At 40.1% G+C, this 26,348-nt stretch overlaps 1 protein-coding gene across 14 annotated transcripts in view; it reads left to right on the top strand.

Annotated features, from left to right (window-relative positions):
• rbfox3a (RNA binding fox-1 homolog 3a) overlaps positions 1–26,348 on the top strand; it is a 644,989-nt gene that overhangs the window by 433,304 nt on the left and 185,337 nt on the right. The window lies entirely within an intron of this gene.

The raw sequence follows: 26,348 nt of genomic DNA, 5'->3' as shown, positions 1-26,348 counted from the left end.
AAAGTAAATAAAAGCTTTAATTAAAAATGTTTTTTCCAATGAGTTTCTGAAAAAAACATTGAATAAAGTCTTAAATTCAACTACATGTACAATAGGTGAAATTCCATATCAGTCCAACCCTTTGACACCTTTATAATCCACTATAGAACATTACAGCAGAGAACAGGGCCTTTGGTCCTTTTAGTCTATGCTGAACTATTATTCTGTCTTGGCACATCCCTCTCTACCCCTCCCATCCATGTACCTGTCCAGTAGTTTTCTTAAGTGTTAAGACTGAACCCACATTCACCACTTCTGCTGGCAGTTCGTTCCACGTTGCCACTGCATTTGGTGTGAAGAACTTTCCCCTAATGATCCTTTCACCCTTAACCTCTGGTTTCTATCTCACCTAACCTCAGTGAAAAAAGTCTACTTGCATTTATTCGATCTATACCCCTCAAATCTTCCCCATCCTTCGATGCTCCAGGGAATTAAGTCCTAACCTGTGTAACCTTTGCCTGGAATGCAGTTCCTCAAATTCCAGATCATTTAATTAGAGCTACCATTCAAAAGCTGGATTATAAAAGATTATATCAGTGTTGCTGTAAAATTTTATTACTAGAACGCCATAAATTAATGATTACTTGTGGTCATTATCATAAACTGATATAAAATGTAATATTTTTAATCTCAGTGGAAGATTTTGTGGTGGTCAAATTGTCAAAACCTTTTCTGATGTTATGTGTTCTTTGTTAAGGTTGGCAGTATTGTAAAGCTTTAAGATAGGTTATTGTGTTTTTTAATGATGTCATGACCTGCCGGGAACTTAATCCAATCTTAATTTATTTTTGATTTATTACCTCTTCAGAATTTAAGGAAATAAACACAATTGAAAAATGACCCCAGTGTTACCCATGATAAAATGGAATAAAGAGACCAATTAAAATGGACCAGTTGACTTTGCTTAGCTCATCCCTGACGTCTCTCCCTGTTGGCTTGTAGGCACATGTGTAGGTCAGCCAACCCAACACCTCCAATCACAGTTGGATCCACAGTAAACTTGGGGAACATGATGGGAGCGCTAAGTTGTGCATTGTGGCACTGATGTAATAGTAACCGCTGACCTGTTGGCTCTCTATTGCTCAGTGCAATCAGCTGGCAACTGGGGGTCACTTCATCGAGGAGAGGCCAGCGCCAGCGGTATCTCCAGCTCCATCTGGAACAGGAATTTTAAAAGCATTCCCAAGTCTAAAGTTAACGCTAGCTTTCTGGGATTAAGACAGCAGTATTTGTAATGCTAGTTACAGCAAAGCTGATCATTCCCACATCAGTATACACGATCATCGGACCAACTCATTAAATTGACTCTTTCTTTTGGAAAGGCTAATTTCAGGGATGATCAATAAATGTTGGCCTTTGCAGTCACACATGATTGAACAATTTAAAATGGGTTTTGGACTGGCAGTCGAAGAGATGGGGGCAGTTTTACAGTAGCAAGCTGGTTTCTTATTTGGGTCCACTTACTACAAAGAAAAGTGCACACGATTTTGCTACTTGGAACCAGCTGCTGGAATTGGAATCCATACTGTGATGGACAAATGCTTGACTTCCACCTGCAGCTCCTTTCCTATGGACTATAGAGAGAGGTTTGTCTTCTGTCACAAGCTGGAGGGATACCTTGAAACCTCCAGTCCATGGCTAGATATGTATCTCTCCATGACAACGCATACAAGCCATCTTCGAGGTGGAGGAGGTAACCAAGCAGATTTCAGATTTCTTGTCAGCGTACATACACGACATTACATACAGCCCTGGGATTCTTTTTCCAGCAGGCAACCAAGAATTATGACTTATTGGTAGTACGCAAAAAAAACCTGACTCAGCATATACATGTAAACAAATAAATAAATGAAAAACAACTGACTGTGCAATACAAAGAGAAAAAAAATCAATAAAGTCCAAAAGTAAGAGTCCTTAAATGAGTCCCTGATTGAGATTGTTGTTGAGGAGTCTGATGGTGGAGGGCAGCAGCTCTTCCTGAACCTGGCAGTGCGAGTCTTGTGGCACCGATACCTCTTTCCTGCTGGCAGCAGCGAGAACAGAGCGTGTGCTGGGTGGTTTGGATCCTTGATATTTGCTGCTGCTCTCTGACGGCAGCGTTCCCTGTAGATGCTCTCGAAGGGTTTTGCCGGTGATGTCCTGGGCTGTGTCCACTGTCTTTTGCAGGGCTTTCTGCTCAGGGATATTGGTCCCTTTACCAGACTGTGATGCAGCCGGTAAGCAGAAGGGAAGAATAATGGAAGATCATTGGTAACAGTGAAGTCACTAGAGGTGATGACCAAGGTCAAAAGAATTAGCTCAGTTCATAGATCCAAATTTCTATCTGCATAAACTCAAGTGCACCAATAAATGTATTAAATCAATGAACTCCACTCACAAGTACCTTGCAATCAAAATGTACAATGTACAACCTACAGTGACTTTGTAAAATATATATGGAAATGTAAACCCTTGAAAGAACAGTATATAAATAAGGTTATTGAACTACAAAAGCTTCAAAATGCACATTAAATATTAAATATTCTGCAAGAAGGAAATGTCATTAAAGTAATCATACAAAAGTGAGAGATATTGATGAATAATGGTGTTCAAATTCATGTCATCCTGGAGGCATATTGTTACAACGTATGTAAGTATGGTCCTCGAGGGTACAAGATCTTATTGTTATTATTGCTTTTATGTTAGTTCTGAGACAGTGTTTTATAATTATACTCGAATTCACATGGTATTGCATCTTTGTATCTCTCCCTTGTTCATAACTCAAATATATGAGATCTGTTTAAAGAAAAACAAAATGCAGAATAAAAAAATAGGAACTGCTGCTCCTCATTGGATCAGAACCTGAGACAAAAGGAAATCCTTTTTGGGGTCTCCCTTTGTCAGAACCAATGAATTCAATCAATGGCCAAATCCATCGCTCCTTTTTTTTTCCGATGACAGAAGAAATGGGCAGACAGTGCATTTTTTTTAACCTTTTAACATTTTAGTTCATTGTTTGTACCTGGATTGCTTGTTTATTCAAACGTACATGGACATTCTTACTTACTAAGATGTAGACTAAATACAATAGGTCCCCAAATATGGTCCTGATCCACATTCCTGACTGTAAATAATTAATTAGGAATACATAAATCACTGAATTTCTGCACCAAGCAGTGACCTGCTCAGCATGCATATTGGCTAATTATCCCCTGCAGAAATCGTGCATGCAAGCAGTGGGCAGAAATCTGGTGGCAACTCACAATGTTGAATCAGCGGTCCAACAGTGAATGAATGATTTAACCTGCTGCTGGATATGGATGGAAAACAGCTACTGGCCCAAGGAAGCCGGCCTGGCATTTGTCATCCAAGGTTTCTATGGTGAAGTAGGCATTAATTTTCCTTATTGCTTCTAGAACTGCATCAATAGTTTCATAAATGTGGCCCAGGACCAGGACCCAGGTGGCACTGGCCCTTTGCTGTCATTCCCTAGAGCAAAGACTTGATATAGCAACAGTTGGTCTCAGAACAGATCAGAAGATGGATCTGAGTAAACAGTCAGGCAGATGTGTGGTACATGCAAGACTGAACGGACACAGTGGTCCAAAAGTGATGGATTATACGTCTGCACACATTGTAAAAGACGTTGAGGGCTGGAGCAGGAATGAAGAGTAATCCAGCATTAGAGAAATGAAGAGTAATCCAGCATTCGAGAAGTAGAGACTATGAAGACAAGTTTGTTAGGGATCAAAGGGCAAGAGATTACCCTTATGGACCTCCATTTGTGGAGTTGGCACCCACGACAAAATACTCAGCAATTAACTGTATCTCTCTCATGTAAGAATATTCGATGGAATTGTCTATCAAGAGATCATTCTTCGTGGATACATTTGGATGTGTGACAAGTCTATTACAACACACATGCTTGTGTGCACTGAAGTTTATTTTAATCTCCATTTCTACATTTTTCATATTTGGAATTTGTTTGCATGATTAGAGCAGAATTGTAAATAGGAGAGGCAAACCTTGCCAGTATCCTTGCCCATTAAGTGATAAATTGGTTAAATAGCTTTGTTTGCCAGCAAATTAGGACTAACAGTGATAGCATTGCAGTGAGCACTGATGTGAACATTAAACAGGTTTGCATGAAGGAGGGCATTATTTCCATCTTTTATCTCCGCAATACCCTTTAATTGCTGAAACTGTGACAGTAGTTTTGCATCGACGATTCATACATTTTTAAAGAATGTGTAATTTTCTCATGGATGATACATATTTCATATGAATAGTCTTTGCTTTCATGACATTTGGCCATAGTCACAGTTAGAAAAAAAAAGGAGAATATGCCAGCAAATGTTCTGTGTCAACTTCAGCAAAATACACGATCCAACTCTTAAACTGGGTGAAAAATTGCCGCAGATTCTGAACGAACACTCGAATAAGGAATAAAAGCTACATTTCAGCGAGAACAATTGTTTTTTTTTAGAAAAGCAGATAAAATCGAGGAATAGCCTGGGGAATGTATAATTAATAGATGAAGGAGTTTGGTGACTTCCTGTATAATTTTAAAAAAATAATTTTCCTGCCAAAACTTAGGCTTCTACATAACATATAATAAAAAAGTGCCTCCGATTATCACAATTTGGATTATAATATTTTGTTCATGTTTTAGCTCACATTATTCCATACTCTTGAAATTTCAACAGAAGCCCCCTTTCAATATTTTTTCTCACTATTTGAGTTCAGTAAAATGACATAGAATTTATCTGCATCTACTTATGTAGCTTTTGAAGTAAGGGACACTGATTGGGACCCTTTGGTTCCCTTTATGCAAATATAATATAACTAATTTACATCTACTTGTCATATTTCCACATAAATCAGAGTGGATCAATGATATGTATCATTAAAAAATTATTAATTTTTACACATAATCTATTTTATTAGGCATCTTTCTGGTAGTGAAAATAGCAGCAGTAAAATATTAAAAATCAAAATGTTAATAAAAACTGAAAAGCTGGAAATACTCAGCTGTTCTGAAGTGAGGTCAACAACCTGAAATGTTAACTCTGTGTTTCTCTCCATAGAAAACTGCACAGTATCTGATTAAAAAAAAAGCTATAGCATAATATGACATGGAACAGGCCCTTCAGCCTAACTTATTCATGCTGGCCTGTGAAAGAATAAGTTTAACGAATATGCTTTAAAGAGGTTAAAGAATTAGGTGAGAAAATACAGTAGTTACCTTGTAAAATGGTGGGAATATAACTGCCTTCTAACATGACCTTCCCTGTGAGATAGTAACTAATATCACAAGAATGTAAATACACCTTGAGTAAGGACACCCTGATATTTTACAGCCATCTATAGACACCACAAGGGAACATGTGGCATAAAACAAGAAACACCAGCTGTGTGAAACTCATATGAAACTTGTTTTGTCTCACGCAGACCTCCGCCCAAAGGTGTACAAAAGTGCGATGAACACTCTGTATGCTTTGAGTGAGGTTCAATGTAGAGAACGAGTTACTAAGTTCTTTCTTGGTACCCCTCACTGTCACTAGCAATATCAAGGCTGAAAAAAGACTGGTTCTGCTGTTCGTTTTATTACAGCGTGGGCTGACTTTAACAGACTAAGTTGGCACTTTGGGCTAGTCGCATTTGTCTACACTTTGTCTAAATACTTCTAAGATTCTCTTATCTGTACAAATGACTTGTGAACTTTGTAATTATACTCACTTCTATAGCTTCCTCTGCCACATGGTATTTCCACCATTTTCAAGTGATTATGTCATCTTTCCTGGATCTCCATTTTTTTTCATCTCTGAATTGTTGGTGTAATCTGGTCTCATAATTTTAGATCTCTAAAAATGGATTTGGTATGTTGCTTATGTTATATAATCTCTAGCAGAAATGTCTCCGTATTGCTGCATTGCATTTGGTTTATATTGATACACTGGACAACAAAGATTTGCTTCCTGAACACTTTTGGATGTACTTTATGGATTTTGGGCTGCTAATCACAAAAATCAGCTGATTAAAGTTTTCTTATCGTGTGCTGTTTTTTGGACATAGTTTTGTGATTTCCTGTCATATTTTGTCTACTTCAAGCATGAAATGCAACATGACATTGAAAATTCATTTTCTGCATTCGCGCCTGGGTCTCTTCCCTGCTGATCTTGGTGCAGTCAGTGATAAACGTGGTGAAAGATTTCACCAGGACATTCCAACCATGGAAAAGCGGTATCAGGGCAGCTGGAATCCATCAATGTTGGCCGCCTATTGTTGGACATTGACACGAGAAGCATCAGATGCTGAGTACAAACATTAGCCCCTTTTATAGAGAAAAAAGGCAAATGTAAAGACAGAGATTCTCCATCTATACATCACTGCACTAATTTCTATAAAAGGTCCGAAGGCAGGTGAACTGCTGGAATATGCTCCAGCTTCCATCCACCAAGTGGGGTACACTTAGAGGTGGAGTGTAGTTGTTCCATCTCCTCCATAAAAGGAATGCCACTGAAAGCGGCTACAAAGGGGGGGAAGCGGTTGGCGACATCAGCCCGCAACCCAAGCATGAATTTTAATGCACTCAGGGTGTTCAAATATAGGGCATTAGCAACTGCAATTTGTCTCTAAAGTGTCATTACTCTATTTACATGAGTGATGTCTAAAAGTTTTTGTTCTTTTGGGTGGGAGAGAATGTTCATGTTAATTTTTCACTTGCCGGTGCGTATGTTTGATGCCACGGTGACGGGCGGCGCTACTGCACCACTCACCCCTCCTCCCTCAGCTGCGGAAAACAGCCCCTGACTGCTCTCCATAAAGGCAACGCTGTATCCGCATTATAGGCCGTCACCAATAAAAGGTCAATTTACCTTTTTTTCCTTGAACCGGCTTTAATGCGAAGCTCCACCATAAAAAAGGCCATTTTTAGGTTAGTTGAACTAACCCAATGTATCTGCATCATTATGCGATTAAATGTGCTAAATTCAATAAAAATTAATGTTTCTCCAACTTCCTACCTGATTCAACAAATCTGAAATTATCTTTGCGTTCAGCTTGAAGTTGTCGATCATAATATCCATTGTTTGTTCAGGAACCAATCCTTTATAAAAAAAATTGTTGTCCATTGTAATACATGCAGCAACTCTGGAAACGTGCGCTCCTTTCAATGAAGAGGAACTTCTGCAGAGATCCTTCCAGTAATCTTTTGATAACTTAACAGGATGGTCAACAAAAATGGCTGGTGGAAGAGTCATTTACATCATTTCCCTGAGTTCCCTGAGATATGACAGGATGCCTGGGATATTATATTTATTTTGCCTCTCCAGTCTATGCCACGTTCCTGATGCAGGCCATCCGTCTGTCCTGGCTGTGCAAGCAATAATTCTGAATATATTATGTCTGAATATCCTGCACTTTGGAGATTTATTTAAGCTTTGTTCTAACTGCTGAGCATCTAACACAATGAGGCAATAAGTCAGGTCCAGTCAAGTCACCTTTATTTGTCATTCGTACCAAGATAGCGTTTCTCCAGGACCATAGAGCATATTTACATAAATATAGATTAGAATAGAAGTTAAACACGTTTAAAATATGTAATATCCATTTTACGGTACCCTATCCCCAAATGTTCTGGGAGTTCAGGAGGCAGATGGCTTGGGGAAAAATCTTCTTGCCCAATCTGGACATATGGGCTTGAGTTCGGCAGTACCCCCTTACCAGATGGCAGAAGGGAGAACAGTTCACTTGAGGGGTGTGTGGAGTCCTTCACAATGTTTATTGCCTTTCGCCTGCATCATGTGTTGTAAAAGTCCTTCATGGTAGGAAGAGAGCTCCCAATGATCTTTTCCGCTGATTTCACTATCCTCTGCAGGGTCTTGCGGTTTGAGGTGGTGCAGCTTCCAAACCAGGCGGTGATGCAGTTCCACAGGACGGTCTCACTACATCCTCTGTCGAATGTAGTGAGGATGGAGGGTGGGAGATGAATTTTCTTCAGGCTTTGCAGGAAGTCGAGGCACTGCTGGGCTTTCTTGGCTATGGAGCTTGAGTTAAGGGACCAGGTGAGATTCTCCACGAAGTGCAATTCAAGGAAGTTGATACTCTTGATGAGCTTAATGGTGGAGCCGCCAATAGTCAGCAGAGCGTGGTCCCCCCAGGCCCTCTTGAAGTCAACAACCATCTCTTTTGTTTTTTGGCATTCAGGTGCAGCTTGTTGACTGTGTACCAGTCCATTAGTGACTGCACCTCATCTCTGTACGCCAACTCTTCGTTCTTACTGATCAGGCCCACCACGGTCGTGTCATCACCAAACTTGATGATGTGGATCAAGCTGAGGATAAATCTATCAGGCTGCATTCAGTAATCCCCATATACCCGATGCTGGACTCTGGTGTGTCCCAGTATTTATCTTCAAGATACAAGTCAAAAAGCTAATGCAGATTTATTTCCTTTGTACCCACGAAAGAGAAAAAGCCGTGTAATAAGTTACTGCAAGGCTTGGAAGGTCCAGACTTTCCTTGGATTTTTAGAATATTGTTCCCTCTCCTTCAGTGCTGTTCCATGTGAATTTAAACAAACTCCTTTTTGTGTCTTTAATGATCACCATTCTGATTAAAATACAAGAGGAATTTTATTAAAATACCTTAAATCTTCATGGGAATGAGACAAAAAAAGGTAGTGATAAGTAGTGCAAACAAAACCAAGGAATCATAAACTGACAGCTCACTTGTACTTCATATGAAAAGGTTAAATAATAAAATTGCTCTACATTAATACCACAGCATAAAATGCCAAGCAGGTTCAGATTTGACAATTGATTGATCTGGAACTCCACGTCATTCAGTTACAAATGGGCAATCCATAAGCAAATCTCTATCGATGTCAAGCACACTTTCAATTTTGCCTTCAGTTGCTGATCACACTCTCAACCAATAGCCCCTTTTACCCTGCCTCTTCAGTGGGAATACTGTGCCTTTATTGCGCCACGTTTTTCTGTGTGTAAGGTACGAACGTGGAATTGTAGTCCTCCTTTTATGCTGACAGTGGAATTACAGTGCCGAATCGACATCTGTATAAAAAGGGCGAACTGTCAGACTAGACACTGACTGTTGTGTTACACGTCTCCCCTCTTTTGCTTCCGGAATACCGCTTGACACACTGGGGCAGCATTATGCTGATCTTGTTTTGTTCAGTGTAAGGAAGTGAGATCGGCTTAATGATAGGTCGGCTTTACGGCAGTATTTTGGGGTAATGTGCTTATGTAAAAATTTAGGATGAGTGGTGGAAGGGACTGCCTCTCACTTCTTGTCCTAAATTTATTTAAATTTAAATCAACATGCCTTTAAAATTATACAAAATAATTAGCTTTAATATCTTTAGGTTGCAAAAATGAGCCCTAAAATATTTTACGATAACATTGCACACTTGCATTGCATGAATCTGTTAGTAATTTTGGAGACACTGAGTTCCTTTCCCAAATTGTTAATCAAAGTTTGAAAATTGCTGATGTGTTGCTTCAACTGCACTCACTGTGTTAAATGGTTTATGGTCCACAAATATTGAATTATATTCTGTTGATTGTGTGTTATTATAGGCAATTCTGATGGATGTCTCGGAATGATTTGCATTGTTCTAATCTAATGAATTAGTTTCATATGACATCATAAAGCTAAGCAGTAGATTAGATTCATAATTGGAGTTTAGAAATCAGATTATAGCCAGAAATCATCCTCCTAGCTCTTATTTTTGAGAAATTATGTTGTTTTGATGATCTTTATTTACCTCAGCTTTTTAATGGCTTTTTTGAAAAATAGGGTATGACCTTTTTGTTGTTGTTGCAGTGGCTGGAAGTACCAAAAATACACAGTTTGAATCCAGTCCGGTTTTTCATCTCTGCACCTTATGATGTGGAGGCATTGGTTATTAAGTTCAAGTTGATTATCATCTTACTGTACATGGGCAACCAGGCAAAACAGCATTTCTCCGGACCACGGTGCACACACATACATACAGCCTAAACTGATCACATAGTTGTATTAAGATACAATTTTTTTTTAAAAATGCACATAAATATTTTGTAATCGTTTACTCAGTAACAGATTACTGTTCATCAATCTCACATCCTGCAATTCCCCAGCCTGGCAGACTTGATTTTGATGCTCCTGTACCTCCTTCTTGATGGTAGTGGGTCAAAGATACTGTGCGCTGGTTGGAAAAATAATTCTTTAAGCCCTATTTAAGGAATGATCCAAGTACATGTCCTCAATAGGGATCTTCTTGGCTGTTTTAATGGCCACCTCTACAGACTTCCAATCCATCGCTTTGCAGCTACCGTACCACACAGTGATGCAGCCAGACAGGAGACTCTCAATTGTGTTCCTGTAAAATGCGGTCAAGATGCAGGCCGGTAGCCTTGCCCTCCTCAACCTCCCTACGAAGTATAGGCGCTGATGGGCCTTCCTGACTAATGAGGAGGTGTTGTGAGCCCAGGATAGGTTGCCCTTTTTTTGATTATCAGTGGCTAACACAACTTAAGTACTTGTGTCTTGATCCCAACCCCCCCACAGCTCCTCCTGCATGTTATTTTCCATGGAATTTGGCAAGAGGTCTCCATTCTGGGGTTTTAATCTACTTCTAGGAGCTTCGTTAGTTAGCTTCACCCACTGCTTGCAGGAGTCTGTGAAACCAAATCTTCTTCCTCTCCTGTCAGTGATACTCTGGACAGTAGCTCAGAGGGACAGTAGAACGTAATGCTGTGTGTATGTGTGTGCACCGTGGTCCAGAGAAACGCTGTTTTGCCTGGTTGCCTATGTACAGTAAGATGATAATCAACTTGAACTTAATAACCAATGCCTCCACGTCATAAGGTGCAGAGATGAAAAACCGGACTGGATTCAAACTGTGTATTTTTGGTACTTCCAGCCACTGCAACAACAACAAAAAGGTCATACCCTATTTTTGAAAAAAGCCATTAAAAAGCTGAGGCCTTACTTCCCCAGCTAGGGCCATGTGGTTCCAACATGAAAAAACACACAAATGCTGGAGAAAACCAGTGCCTTTATGTAGCAAAGGTAAAGGTACAGAACCAATGTTTCAAGCCCGAAACGTTGGTTCTGTATCTTTACCTTTGCTACATAAAGGCACTGTTTGACCTGCTGAGTTTCTCCAGCATTTGTGTGTGTTTTTCACTTAACCATGGTGTCAACAGAATCCTGAGTTTTACCTGTGGTTCTAACATGGTCGCTATCTACCTAACTTTGATAAGATTTACACTAATTGGAGCCATGGTTTACTTATTTTCCTTATGGTTGTTGGTGGTGGGTATTTTCTACTTACAAGTGTAGAAATACCGAATTGTGTAATGTTCACAGCAAAGTCCATTTTGCCTAAAACCCTCTGCAAAAATCTTTTTCCACTACCTGATTTAAACATTCCATCATATCTTTTCTTCCTCATGTTCATCTGGCTTCCCACTGAATGCTAGTTGTCTCAATTAGTCCGTCGTGTTGATTTCCGGAAACCACTTGCAAGCAGTTCCTCTAGAATTCTTTATTTGATATTTTGGTGACTTCCTTATTTGGAACATGCCCACATGATGTCAGACTGGCTCATGTTCTAAAAGTCCTTCATCAGTTTATTCCTCTGACTCCCCTTTCATCAGGAAGAGCCCAGCTGTTTCAATCTATCCTGACATTTGTGTCCTGTTGTGATATCAGTCATTTGTTTCCAACATAGCCTCTGAACCTTTGCATGATGCAACCATCAGAAACTGAGTATAAAGCATTGAAATGATTGTGAATCTTTTGGTCGCTATGATTTTGATTAATCGATGATTACCTCCTGGGTAAATAAAATTGACTTTCCCAGAATTATATACTTTTCCACATCCAATCACAATGTTTAATGGATGCCGATTTACTCTTCTCTCAGTCCCATCCTCTGATTTTGGATCTTACATGCATTCACTGAGAGTTTACTAGTCAGTCGGCTTCTTTGGCCCCGAGCACTGGTCTCAAACAAAAGGCTGTGGTAACGAATGCACCTTTGTGCTGCTCTTGAAAAGAGTTGTCAGTTCTGCTCTCCTTCACAACAATCACCAAACACAGAAAACATCAATCATGTGTCATTGCTATAAACAGGATCTTGATTATACAGTGTTCATCAAAATTTGTTACAAACTCAGGAACTCCAGGATCCAACAACGCTAAGGTCAGGATTTAAAAACCACATTTACAAGTTACATCTTCAACACCAAAATCAGTTTCTATTTTTTATTCAGTCATGAAAGTCAGCTGTGTACATCTCTCAATGGAAAATGCAGATAATGATAAGGGCTTATTTTCTGTAATAATGATATATTTTGGGTGTGAAGTACAAAGACGTTCAGAATTAAATTAAAGGGACAAAAATTATATTCCTCTGCTTCAAACCAGACTGTCTTTCTCTTTCAGGTTAGTTTCATACATTACAATTCAAGTGATTATTTGAGGGTGTGATTCAGTCACATTGCTACTGAAGTCTGAGTGAAAGACTTATCAAAGGGAAGCATGTGTGCAAATTCATAACATAAATTGAAAAATGTATTTTTCTGGAGTGGGAATACTGCAGCACTTTGCTTCCAAGATAAATTTGTCAAAATAATGGTCCCGAAGTTGAAAGCTGCCTTTATTTAAAACAAATATCTTAAAAACTTTACATTCATAGGTTAATTTATTAATAATAGATATCTAGAAAACACAAAGAGGACCCTTATTCTTTAATTAAAATTGGTAAAGTTTAATTAACTCAGTGTGTAATTTGCCTATGCAAATATTTTTGAAGGATCACAATCTAGTTAAAAATGCTTCCGGCTAAGCTGTCAATGGGAGATGCATTCTGCTCGCATTCACTGATACTGCTGCAGTGGATTGGATGTTGGGTGGGGGACAGAGGTGATCAAAGCACGAGGTAGTAATCCAGCTTTCAGGCTCTTCGTTTATGTGACTGTCCAGATAGAACGCGACTGTCCTTAATAGCTTCGTTGAACTGTTTTCAATGCAGTGAAGTTTTTAAAATATGACAAGTATTGCAGGAAATGTGCTGGGCATTCAGATACTGTCGATAAAATTAATGCATTTATTGGGTTCCCCTTTCAACCTCTTGACCGCAAAAGAATTGCAGATGCACATGAACATCGGAGTAGGTCACTTGATTGGTTTAGAGTTCAGAAACTTGGTGTTTCCTGCAGAAGAAGAGGACTCTCAGAAATGTTGTGCTTCTTTGCCTAGTTCAGTTTGTGCCTGTGGTGAATACATCCTTGTTGTTTTTTTTGTGAGCCAAACCCATCTCCTTGCTGGTGGTTGTGAATCCATTAGCTGTTTCCCCAGTCAAGGAAGTAGCTCTGGTGGCGGCTGTGTTGCCAACTGGGGAACAGCAGGGAATACAGACGGTCCACTATATGTATCTGGAACTAACCTTAGTGAAACCGCCTCCATGCCAGGGCTATCATTTGGTGCTTTCACTGCAGGCTCGATCCTGTCAGTATCAGCATCTGTTATTTGTGCAAAATAAGATGATGACCCACAAAAACAACTGAAATGAATGCCAACTGGCCCAGCCTGTATGACGATGGGCATGCAACTTCAGATTGGAAAATCCTTATGAAGCCCATCAATCTATGCAGAGTACTGTGGGCTTGTAAGGAAACCATCCCACTCCTCAGTACCTCAGTCATTACCTCATGAGTGCTTGTACTGCACGTCCTCCAGTCCAAGGAGGGACCAATTCATGATCATCTGCTGAAATAATACCAAAGCAGATATTTAATGGCAAGCAACAGTGGAAACAGTACAGATGCTACTTGTTATTTTCTACAAAGGACAGGGCTGCACACTTAAGCCATCTGTTCTACTCACTTTACACCAATGACTGCATGGCTCAGTATGACAACACCACCATTAATAAATTTGCTGATGAGACCACCGTCGTGGGCTCTATAAAAAAGGAACGATGAGTCCACATACACGAGGGAGATTGAAAACTTGGCTCAAAGGTGCACTAACAACAGCCTTGCACTCAATGTCACCAAAACCAAGGAGCTGATTGCAGACTTTAGGAAGGGAAAACCAGAGGTGTACAATCCATTGATCATTGAGGAGGAGAGGGTGAGCAAATTTAAATTTCTGAGAATCATTATCTCAGAGGACTTTTCCTGGATCCAACACACTAATGTCACCGTGAAGAGAGCACGTCAGCACCTCGACTTACTTAGGAGTTTGCAGAGGTTCCATATGACTTTGGAAACCTTGGCGAATTTCTACTGATGTGTGTGGAAATTGTGCTAACCGGCCACATCGTGGCCTGATATAGGGCCACCGGTACCTTTGAGTGGAAACCCCTGCAAAAGGTAGTGGTCATAGCCCTGTATATCACAAGCAAAACTCTCCACACTGTCGAGAACATCTACAGGAAACGCTGCCGTCAGTGAGCAGCAACAAGCATCAAGGATCCCCACCACCCAGCACACACTCTGTTCTCACTGCTGCCATCAGGAAAGAGGTTGAGGTGCCACAAGACTCGCACCACCAGGTTAAGGAACAGCTGCTCCCCCCTCTACCATCAGATTCCTCAACAACAAACTCAATCAGAAACTCAGTTAAGGACTCTTACTTTGCAATTTAATTATTACTGAATTTTTTTCTGCATTTGCACAGTCAGTTTGAGTATATTTTTTCTTTGTTTACATTTCTATCTTTGGATTATGTATCTTTTTCTTGAGTACAGTTTGCACTTCCAAGAGGCAGAAATTCTGCCTGACCCACAAGATAAAGAATCTCAGGGTTGTATGTGATGTCATGTATGAAACCAGAACTTTGAACTTTGTCTCTAAATGCAAGAATGCACACGTCAATTCAACATAGTTGCTGTTGTACTAGTTAATGTTCCAAAGCAACTCTGTATTTTCATATACTTCAGCGTACTTCATTTTTTGACTCATTGCCCTTAAGGTTTGTTTGAATCTCATCTTCTGTTGATTGGTGAAACACAAGAACTTCAGATTCTAGAATCTGGAGTGAACAAAGCAGGAGAGACTCAGAGGGTCACAGGTGAACAGGGTTGTAAAGAGAGATCTTAGCATATTTCGTCAAGTGAAAGCTATTGACAATATTAATCTGTCAGGAAACTAGATTGCACTCTGGAAGCTGTGAATGCATTCTTCTTGCCTTCAAGCTTGGTGTGATGTAATTGTGGACAATTAGGATCATTTGCCTGAAGAGCAATCCAATTATCACATTTCACTCTCTCATTCCAAATAAAGCTACCATTACAATGCGGTGTGATTTATTTTGCATGTTTTTACTAAAATGCTGTACCTTTGTCAACAAAGTAACGATTGAGTTTGGCAGTTGTGCAATTAAATTTGTTTTCTCGGCTATAATCTTCTTTGCATCATCCCATAATTCTTCAACTTTAATTTCTAGTGGTTTAGCTGCCACGTCTTCACTAATGTGTTTCTGCGGTAATGCATCTCCATGGTAGAGCACCAGTTTTTCTTCATGATAATAAATGTCCACTTCAGGATATCTAAGTGGATCCTCCACATTTTGGAGTCAGCACTGAGAGTTCCAATGCCATGGTCAGCAGCACCTTTAAAAAGATCAGAACCACCATCCCCAACAAGTAGATGCAACATTTCTTCATAACGTAAAGAAGCAGCAACTACAGGGATATATTTTTAACTCTCTCTATTTGACAGAAACTGAGCTGGGTAACATAGAGCAAGAGACAAGATTCCCTCTTCCCATCGTTTCAAATGTAAATTAAATAATTATGCCTTGAAAGCCATTAAAACTTGGGCACATATTTTTAAATATTTTTTTTGTTGATACTGTCAAGGCCAACTGTATAACGGGCAAAAGAATAAGCAGACCTGAGGATGATCACTCAGTTACCGGACCCCTCAAGGTAGATGATGCGAGGCTGGAGAAACAGAGGTGAAAGAAACATTTTTGGCCTTGCCTGACTCAGTTTCCACTCCAGTGACCATCTCCTCACTGTCAATATTCACTGTCCTGGAATCTCCTTGCACCTTCAGTTTCATGCTTCCACAGCAGCTAGCCAACAAGGCCACAATGATGGAGTTTTACAGGCTGAGCACTGGTGCTTGTCTCTTTCTTTGGCTTGGCTTCGCGGACGAAGATTTATGGAGGGGGTAAAAGTCCACGTCGGCTGCAGGCTCGATTGTGGCTGACAAGTCCGATGCGGGACAGGCAGACACGGTTGCAGCGGTTGCAGGGGAAAATTGGTGGGTTGGGGTTGGGTGTTGGGTTTTTCCTCCTTTGTCTTTTGTCAGTGAGGTGGGCTCTGCGGTCTTCTTCAAAGGAGGTTGCTGCCCGCCGAACTGTGAGGCGCCAAGATGCACGGTTTGAGGCGATGGTGGTCAATGTGCTTGTCTAAGTTTCTCCCAAAGGGACATGAATGAGTTGGAATGTCTGCGCTGCTTGTCCATGATGCTCTGACCACTCTCCTGGCCATCTTCCTGCCTGGGTTTGTAAAGGTCTTCTCATCTCATCAATAAATTACATGTCTATGCTTTTTAATGCTTATCTGAGATAAAGCTAACTACATTAGACAATGAAGATTATTTCTTCCTGAACACTTTTGGGTGTATTTTGTATATTTTGAGCTTATTTTGGGCTGCTGATCTCGAAAATCACCTTAAAATTTTCCAATCGCGTATCGCTATTTAGATATAACCTATGCTTCAAACATACTGTACGTGCTTCATGTTTCAAGCATACAAAACCATCAAGTGGAACATGTCATTGAAAATTTGTTTTTTGCAATCATACTTGGCCGTCTTCCCTGCTGATCTTGGTGCAGTCAATAATGAACATGATGAAAGATTTCACCAGGACATTGAGACCACGGAGAAGTGGTATCAAGGATGCTGGAATCCATCAATGTTGGCCGACCATTGTTGGACACTGACACGAGAGGCATCAGATGCTGAGTACAAACAAAAATCAGCGGCAAAACATTTTTAGGTCAGTTGAACAAAGGCAATGTGTCAGGATCATTATGCAATTAAACCTGTTAAATTCATTGAAAGTAATTTCATGTTTCTTCAATTTCCTATGTAGAGTGAATATTCGTAAAACAGGGTATACATACAGCTCGGTTACGAGCCCTTTCAGCCCACGAGTCTCAGCCGCCAAATTACACCCAATTGACCTACACCCCCGGTACATTTTTTGAACAGTGGAAAGAAGCTTGAGCACCAAGAGGAAACCTATGCAAACACAAGGAGAACGTACACTCTCCTTACAGACAGTGCTAGATTCGATTCCCGGTCGTTGGCACTGTAACAACATTGCACAAGCTGCTACGCCAACCTGGCTGCCCCACTAAAATAAACCATAGTTGTATGTATAGCTTACATTAGGTGTGTGTGCTGCAGCAAGTATGATTTTTGGATAATCTGTACATTGTACTCACATATATAACAATAAATTCCCATCATCATACCTCATCCCACTAATGCTGTCTGGCATGTGGAGTATTTATTGCACTTTCTATTCACCTTACAAAAGTGTTTACCTTTATTAAAGTGCAATATAGTGTTGGCATGTTGATTGGAGAGGATTTCTAATCTTCATTAACCTTCTTGAAGCATCCCTTTAATAATTCACATGTCATCTTGTGGATGCTTCAGGTCTGTGTGCTGGCTATCAGAAATGTTTTCCCATGTCCATACTCCCTCATAGATGCTGTTAGCAACACAGTTACACATGGTTCTGTGTAACACTGCTACATGTTAACTGTATCAGCAAGGATTGGAGTTCTCTTTATTTTGTAATTTCTCAAGATCAACTTTCATCTTTTTCAGTACAAAATACACTGAGTAAATTACTAACCGGGGCTGAAAGATTTGCCCAGTGTTCACTGTGACCAAAAGGTTTCGGCAAAATGCCTGATTTCAGTGAAGTTTGTGAAATATCAATGAGAGCCCAGCCAATCATCTTCAAAAGATTAATGGTCGTTTCATGTCTCCACATTTTATATCAGACCCCGTTTATTGATCCTTAAGCATTTTGGGACCTGACCATTTTTATGTGCTGTGAGGTAGTTGAAAGTCTGTGCATGTGACAGGTACATAATGAACCAGACTGATAACTCGACTGACCCTTGCGACTGTGTTGTGCGCAAAACCCCTGTGTGCAGTACGGTGAGCAAAATGAAAGTAATTAAGGCGAAACAGCAACAGTGGAGGCTCGGAGACAAAGACAATCACTGAAATTATTGAATTATCAGAGTCTGAAATCACAGCGAGCAGGGGAAGAGATAGTTGTGCTCTCTGGGGTGGGGTGCGGTGCTGACCAGAGTGGTGGCAGTGTTAACAATTAGAATGAGCAGGGGAGCTGCGCTGAGCATTGAGATCAGTTTGTGTCCCGTAATTGGGAATTTGTACCTGTACCATCCCAATTATCAGATGTGATGAGCTGAAAGAGTGAGGATTTAGTTCCGTGTCAAACTTGCTGTACTATATTACACTGGATTAATCAGGATCAGGGGTTGATGAAGCTGAAAAGATAGGAGTTTAACCAAATCATCAATCCTGAATAAATATCTGTGTTCTATTGTGTTTTATCTCTGTGATCAGACGGAAAATATAGCTGAAAGGTTAAGTCTTTAACAACTGACGTTGCTATTATATACCACAGATAGTTTAGAAGAGAATGCAGTCAGGATAATTAACCAAGATTTACTTTTGCATTATTTTTCTTTTTCCTTGGTCCATTGATTAAAACTTTGAAGTATTGTATGAAGAGATAGGTGAGATGGACCTGTTACTGGTTCCAACCTGGGTTAAGGTCTTGAAATGGTACCGATGTCATAACACGTGCCTGTATCTGGTGACTTCAAGCTCGTGGATCAACATCTATTGTATTCATGGTTTAAAATGCCCATTTTCTCAGAGATGGGTTTAAATGTTGCTAGCAGAATGTCACGTTGACCTACTGTGAGCTTTTGGGAAACATCACCACGGTTCATTGTTGTAAATGGAATTCTGTTCTCTTAATCACCCTATTGCTTTCCTGCTCAGGTGAGTGGAGGCTTCTTGTTCTACCTGTCAGACTCCTGGCAAATAATGAATTCAAATTTCATTATGTTAATGTGAAGGTAGAGAGAGTTGTAGATCTGGTATAAGGGATGGGAGCAGCCAGGAATTAGAACAGCTTAATGGGCCCTGAATAAAAAGATAGTCCTAATGACAAGCTGGCTGACAGTCCTAATTAATAAAAGTTATAAAATCTGCTGTCAAGAGGCAAACAGTTAGACACAAAGGAATTATAAAACTCCTCAAGTAGAAACAGGCGTTCACTAAAGATCTGCCTGTGTACAGGAAGCAGAAGGTAACATTGCCCCAGATATTTTTTTTCTGTTAAGTTCTTATTAAAAATGAAGTCAAAGAAGATAAATCAAAATGTCATTAAAATGTTTTTTGCCCAGAAGTACTGCAGTATTTGATGGCTGATTTTTTTTTTATCAGATCTCTCTTCACACCTTTTGAAATATCCTTGATTTTGGAGATATGAGACCAAAGTTTATTTTAATTAAAGTGTCATCATAACCTTGGTCTAAAATGGAGGGATTTGCACCAGCTGTGACAGCTTCCAAATCAGATGTTGTACATGACATGATCTCAACCAGATGATGGGAATTCCCTCACACACGTAATCCTTGTGGTTGCTCTGACTCAGGGTGCCGTCCTGGACAATTCTGTGCCAGAAATTCTTTTGAACTTGTCCATTTTCATTGCAGTTAGCAGAGCATTCTCTTAGGCATCCGAAGAAAAGGAACCTATCAACTGGAGCTGCTCTCGAAGCCAGTTCCCAAGCAGACAGCACTGAGTCCGAACCTGCTGCAGCTTCTGCTTCCCCTCTGTTCTTGGATATATTTATTACAGGTGCACCGAAGGTGTTCAGTGCACAGCAATGTGCCGTGACTAGGTAGGTCCCATCTGTGTGAAGATAAACTGAACTCTCAGTGTTCTCAGTAACAGGTATCTCATCGAGAATAGAGAAAATTCAAGTATTAGAAAGTGGATTACAGGTTTGCCACAGAAGGAATTTTTCTGCGTGCAAGCACCAAACTAAAATACTGCATAGAACCATAGAACATTACAGCACAGAAGCAGACTGCTTCAGCCCTTCTAGTTTGTGCTGAACCATTTTTTTAGTCCCACTGACCTGTACCTAGTCCATAGCCCTCCATATCTCTCCCATCCATGTACCTGTCCAAACTCTACTATTAAAATGAGCCTGCATTCACTACTTCTGCTGACAGCTCATTCTACAATCCCACCACTCTTTGTGTGAAGGTTCCCCTTCATGTTTCCCGTAAATCTTTCCCCTTTCACTCTTAATCCATGTCCTCTGATTTGTATTTCAACGACCCTCAGTGGAAAAAAAGCTCTGTCTATCCATCTCATAATTTTAAATACCTCTATCAAATCTACCTCCATTCTTCTACGCTCCAGGGAATAAAGTCCTAACCTGTTTAACCTTTCCCTGTAAATCTTCTCTGCACACTTTCTACCTTATAGATAACTTTTTTGCAGTTCGATGAACAAAACTGCACACAGTTGTTCAAATTTGGCCTCACCAATGTCTTATGCAACTTTACCATAACATCTCAACTCCTGTACTCAATACTTTGATTTATGAAGGCCCGGAGGCACACCATTAGTCACAGGCCTCCAGTCTGAGACTACCACTCTCTGGCTTCTCCCATCCAGTCATTGTTGAATCCATTTCACTACTTCACCATGAATACCTAGCATCTGAACCTTCCTGACTAACCTACCATGTGGGATCTTGTCAAAGGTCCATGTAGACAACATCCACAGCCTTTCTTTCATCAATGATCCTGGCAATCGATTTGAAAAAACAATAAGATTGGTTTAACACGGCCTACCACACACAAAGTTCTCAGAACACTTTCCAATAATTTACCTACAATTGATGTGAGGCTCTCTAGTCTTTAATTTCCAGGGTTACTTTTGGAGCCTTTTTTATATAACAGAACAACATGAGCTACACTCCAACCCTCCATGGATAAGGACATTTTAAATATTTCTGCCAAAGTATCTGCAGTTTTGACACTAGCCTCTCTCAAGGTCCAAGGGAATATCTTGTCAAGCCCTAGGGATTTATCCACCCTTATTCGCTTGAAGCCAGCAAGCATTTCCTCCTCTTTAATCAGTATAGGTTCCATGACCTCACTGCTTGTTTTCTTTACTTCCCATGACTCTACCCATTTCCTGAGTGATAATGATGGAAAAAAAAACATTTAAGATCTCCCCCATCTCTTTTGGCTCCATAGAAAGCCGACCACTCTGATATTCAAGAGGACCAGTTTTGTCCCTTACTATTCTTTTGCTCTTAATATACCTGTAGAAACCCTTAGGATTTTCTTTCACATTGCCTGCCAAAGCAAACTCATGTCTTCTTTTAGCCGTCCTGATTTCTTTCTTGAGGTTTCCTTGGATTTTTTTAATACTTCTCAAATACCTCATTTGCTCCATATTGCCTACTATACCTGCTAAACACTTCTCTTCTTCTGAACCAGATCCCCAATATCCTTTGAAAACCAAGGTTCTCTATGCCTGCTAACCTTGTAATTAATTCTGGCAGGAACATACAAACTCTGTACTCTCAAAAATTCCGCTTACAGTCCTCCACTTACCCCACCCATCCTTGCCCAAAAACAATGTATCCCAATCCACGCATTCTAGATCCTTTCTTATTTCCTCAGAATTGGCCTTTCTCCAATTTAGAATCTCAACCTGAGGCCCAGACCTATCTTTCTCCATAATTATCTTGAAACTAATGGCAATAAGATCATTGGACCTAAAATATTCACCTACACATACGTCTGTCTCCTGTCCCGTCGTCTCATTCCCTACTGGGAGATCCAGTATTGCACGCTGTCTAGTTGGTACCTCTATAGATTGATTTAGAAAACTTTTCTGAATACATTTGACAAACTCCAAGCCATGCAGCCCTTTTACAGTATGTGAGTCCCAGTCAATATGTGGAAGATTAATATCTCCTACTATCACAACCTTATGTGTCCTGCAGCTGTCTGCAATCTCTTGACAGATTTACTCCTCCAGTTCTCTATTGAGTAGGATATAATACAACCCCATGAGTGTGGTCTACCTTTCCCGTTCCTCAGCTCCACCCATATAGCTTCAGTAGATGAGCATTCTAGTCTATCCTGCCTGAGCACAGCTGTGATATTTTCCCTAAGGAGCAATACTCCTCCTCCCCCTCTCATTTCCCATGTTCTATCACATCTAAAGCAACAGAAGCCCGGAACATTGAGCTACCAGTCCTGTCCCTCCTGCAACCAAGTTTCACTAATGGCCACAATAATTCATGTGCCAATCCACCTTCTTAAGTTCATCTGCCACCCTGCATTGAAATAGATGCACCTGAGAATATTATTTCCACCACGTTCAACCCCGTTGACTTCCAAAGGTGCATGTAATTTTTGCATCATCTTTTCTCTCCTTCACTTTGGCTCCCCTTCCCCTACAAATTTAGTTTAAACCCACTGAAGCAGCATTAGCAAACCTGTCCGCAACGATATTCATCCCCTTCCAGTTCAGATGCAAACTATCCTGTCGGAGCAGGTCCCTCCTTTTCTCTGGAACAGAGCCCAATAATCCAGAAACCTGAAGCCCTCCCTCTTGCACCAACTCTTTAGCCACATGTTAAGCTGCATTAACCTCCTATTTCTAACCTCACTATCACTAACCACCCTGAGATCGCAGCCCTCGAGGTCCTGTCTTTCAACCTAGCACCTAACTCCCTGAACTCGCCTAACAGGAGGTCCTCACCCTTCCTACCCACGTCATTGGCCCCTACGATACTCGATCTCTTCCACAGAACTTCCTATCTGTCCCCCTAACTATGGAATCCCCTATCACTACAGCTCACTGCTTCTCCTCCCTTCCCCTTCAATGCCACAAGCATATGCTGCCAGTATAAAATTGAAAATTGGGAATATTGGAAATATTCAAAATATAGAAATGTTCTGCACTTACAGTATTTTTGAAATCGAAAACATGCATTTGCTTCTCCATTTTCTTCTCATCAAGATTGATTGCAATTCTAGGCACCAACCTGTTCTTTAATATAAACAAAGTGAGTTCATTTAGTGGAGGCAAATATCTGGCTAATGGACGGATGTTACAAATCTTGTGCTAAGACAAAATGCAATTTCTCTTTGTTTGGAAATGATTTCATAATAAATAAAGCCAAACTCTGAGCTCTTTCATCATGGAGCCTATGTGTGATGACAAAAGCAAGGATGTGTTTATCTGCTGAAGATCTACTGGGTTGTGATTTCCTTAAACCACAGATGCTGAAGAGTAGCAAGAAAGTATCAGAGGTTTCACTAGAAATTGAACAAAAATAAGAACAAAATCGGCTGAAGAATGTGCTGGACTCTTTCACTATTTTACATTAATTTGTACTGAAGGTAACATTAAACATTTGTGAGTAGTTAATATGCAGGGATGTTATTTTCAGGACCAAGAAATTATATTTATAACCTCAGAAAATACCATCACAATCCATTACTTGCATAAAGAGTCAAAAGAACATTTACTGTGGTTAATGTTAGGGTTCTTCAGCACAAAGGCAGCTGTACATATACAGTGCAGGTCATGCCTTTTCAGTCATATGCTTTTCCCATTTCTATGATTGACGTCCTCGGTGTTATGTCCTCACATTGAGGAGACATTGTCACTCTGTGTTTCCTTTCTGAATAATACTGCCATGATTATACTTGCAGTTCTGGCTCTTCTCGGAATTGTTGGTCAACCCATGTACAAGTGTCCTCAGCTTGAACTCATCAGTTCCAGTGAAAGGCCATGACCAACATTACTAGCTGACCTGCTACCTGCTCCTAGACTTTCCTGTTTGACTGTCATAGTGTTGCCCCCTAGTTTTACATTCTACAGCTGTTCTGCTTTCATCTAAAACTGTGCCATATGGCATATAACTCAAATTTCAAATCTCGGACCTTCCACTACTACTTCAAGGAATACAGAACCTTAAATCTTTACCTCAGCTCTTGAAGTTCTATTTATGAACACTGTCTCCGGAATTTGTTTATGCTGTAAAATTGTTAATAAACAAGAGGTCAAGTCACCAATCACACAGATATGGATTGCTTGAGGGAATGTTTACAAAATTCTTCGAACCATTAGTGGCCATTGGCCTTTCTCTGCCCTTTATCTTAAATCCAGCATATTGGATAACTTTCCCGGAGTGTGTAGTAGGCTTGATGAACCTTGTTAAATTCATTCTCCAAGGCCAGTGTTCCCATTTTCTCGATAAGGTACGAGTTAACTTACTGCAGTTGGATAGATTCACCTGAGCATGGTGACTGCTCTCTGAATGAGCCACTCACTGTACATAAACAAAATGGATGCCATCCCTCTAATGAAATACTGATTGCAATATATCAGTTCAGAGATTTTCAAATGTTTAAATGTTTATTGCCATAAATTTTTTATGTCTTAAAACCCAAGGCATTAGCTTGCATTGTGGAGCTCAGGCAAGTGTAGGAAGTGGCATCAATAGGAAGCCAGTTAAAAATTCCTTACCAAGCAACTCTGGGAGGCTTTAGTGATTTTTGTAATGTTTTATAGTTCTCCTGTGGCACGGTCTTTGAAAATGAAATATTGCTGCACTGTGTCATGCAATTTTACAACAAAAGAATCACAATTGTATAAAGCAACCACAGCCCCTGAGCTGAGCGAGTGAGAGAGAGAACAATTCAAACGCATACAGATAATTTGATTTAGGTTGTAACAGGAACAATTTATAAACACAATTTCCCAGCTTGAATCTGAACATGTTAACAGGATTGTCCACTGGCAAATCCATTCATATCTGTATTCTACATTAATGTCATATTATATTACCAGTAATCTGAAAGTACAATTTTAGTAACATTTATAGTGTGTTTGTGTGTGTGTGTGTTTACATACTGTGCAGAAGTGGAAGTGTATGTGTTTAATTTATGCAAAGTTGCTGCTTGCAATTGATTGAGTTGAGATTGGTGTATGATACTTAGGAAGGATGGCAGGGTTATTTTGCTCCTGTTTATTCAGTAACTGCATTGTTCTCCTCTTCAAACACCATCTTTGGTCAGTCTAACAAAGGAAAAAAAGCACATGACAGTAAATGAGGGAAGACACTGACAGAACTGGCATCTTACCAGTTGTCAGACCAACCGTATAGTTTTTGACAGATCCAAGTCTGGTGTATGATTGTACCATCTCTTTTCTGTCAAGAATATTGTCTTGGGAAAAGTGGGAGAAATACATGCAACCTGTCACTATGGTTTCAAACTAATGAATTCCCAGTATGCATAGGTTGGAGTGCTAGCTGCCAATGGGGCCAAATGCACAAGCATAGAACAGAAATTGTATTGGTTACCAAACTCCAGTTTGAAGATGTCACTTTGATAGTTCTGCATGGTTGTCAATCGGCCTTCCATTACATTAAATAGCTTAAGTGGCCAAAAGCAGACAAAGCTATAACCAGTTTAACTCTGGTAAAACCGTGGCGATCTGAAAGGAAGTTCAGGCCACTATTATTTTTTTAGAGAGATGTGAGCCCTTCCAGTCACGAGCCCATGCCCTCCAAATACACCCATGTGACCAATTAACCTATGTCTTTGGAACATGGAAGGAAACCACCCATAGGACACCCATGCAGAACGTAGAAATTCCTTCCGGACAGTGCTAGATTCAAGCCCAGGGTGCTGGCACTGTAAAAGCGTCGCTACTCTAACTGTGCTACCCATTATCTAAATCAAAATCTACTTTTAGATGATTTTAAGTGGCATCATGTCAATATTAAATCACACATTGTGCAAGTCCATGACACTCCCTCACTTCATCTTTTACTTTTTCTTCCACTTTTTATTTATTTGGTAAAGTGGTTTCTATAAATGTTTGCACCGTGGAGATGCCACAAAACAATGAATTTCGTGGCATGTCCATAACCATAAATTCTGATTCTGATTCAAATTTTAGCTTTCCTATCCAGGTGCTTGTTTATTTGGCTGTTTGAAGCAGGTATTATGAATTCCTTCGCTTTAGGAAACTGTGATGAGTTGTGGGATAAATATGAGCTGAAGCTTTAAGCCACAAGAAGTCAGCGAAGCATAAACAGTGAGGAAAGTGCATGTTATTTTCACAGGGGAGTTCAGCCTTGATATGTTGGTGGACAAGAGTTTGCTTTCCCTGTAATTAA

This window comes from Narcine bancroftii, chromosome 3 (assembly GCF_036971445.1).
Source record: "Narcine bancroftii isolate sNarBan1 chromosome 3, sNarBan1.hap1, whole genome shotgun sequence".
Classification (NCBI taxonomy): Eukaryota; Metazoa; Chordata; class Chondrichthyes; order Torpediniformes; family Narcinidae; genus Narcine; species Narcine bancroftii.
This window is presented reverse-complemented; position numbering and strand designations above follow the sequence as displayed.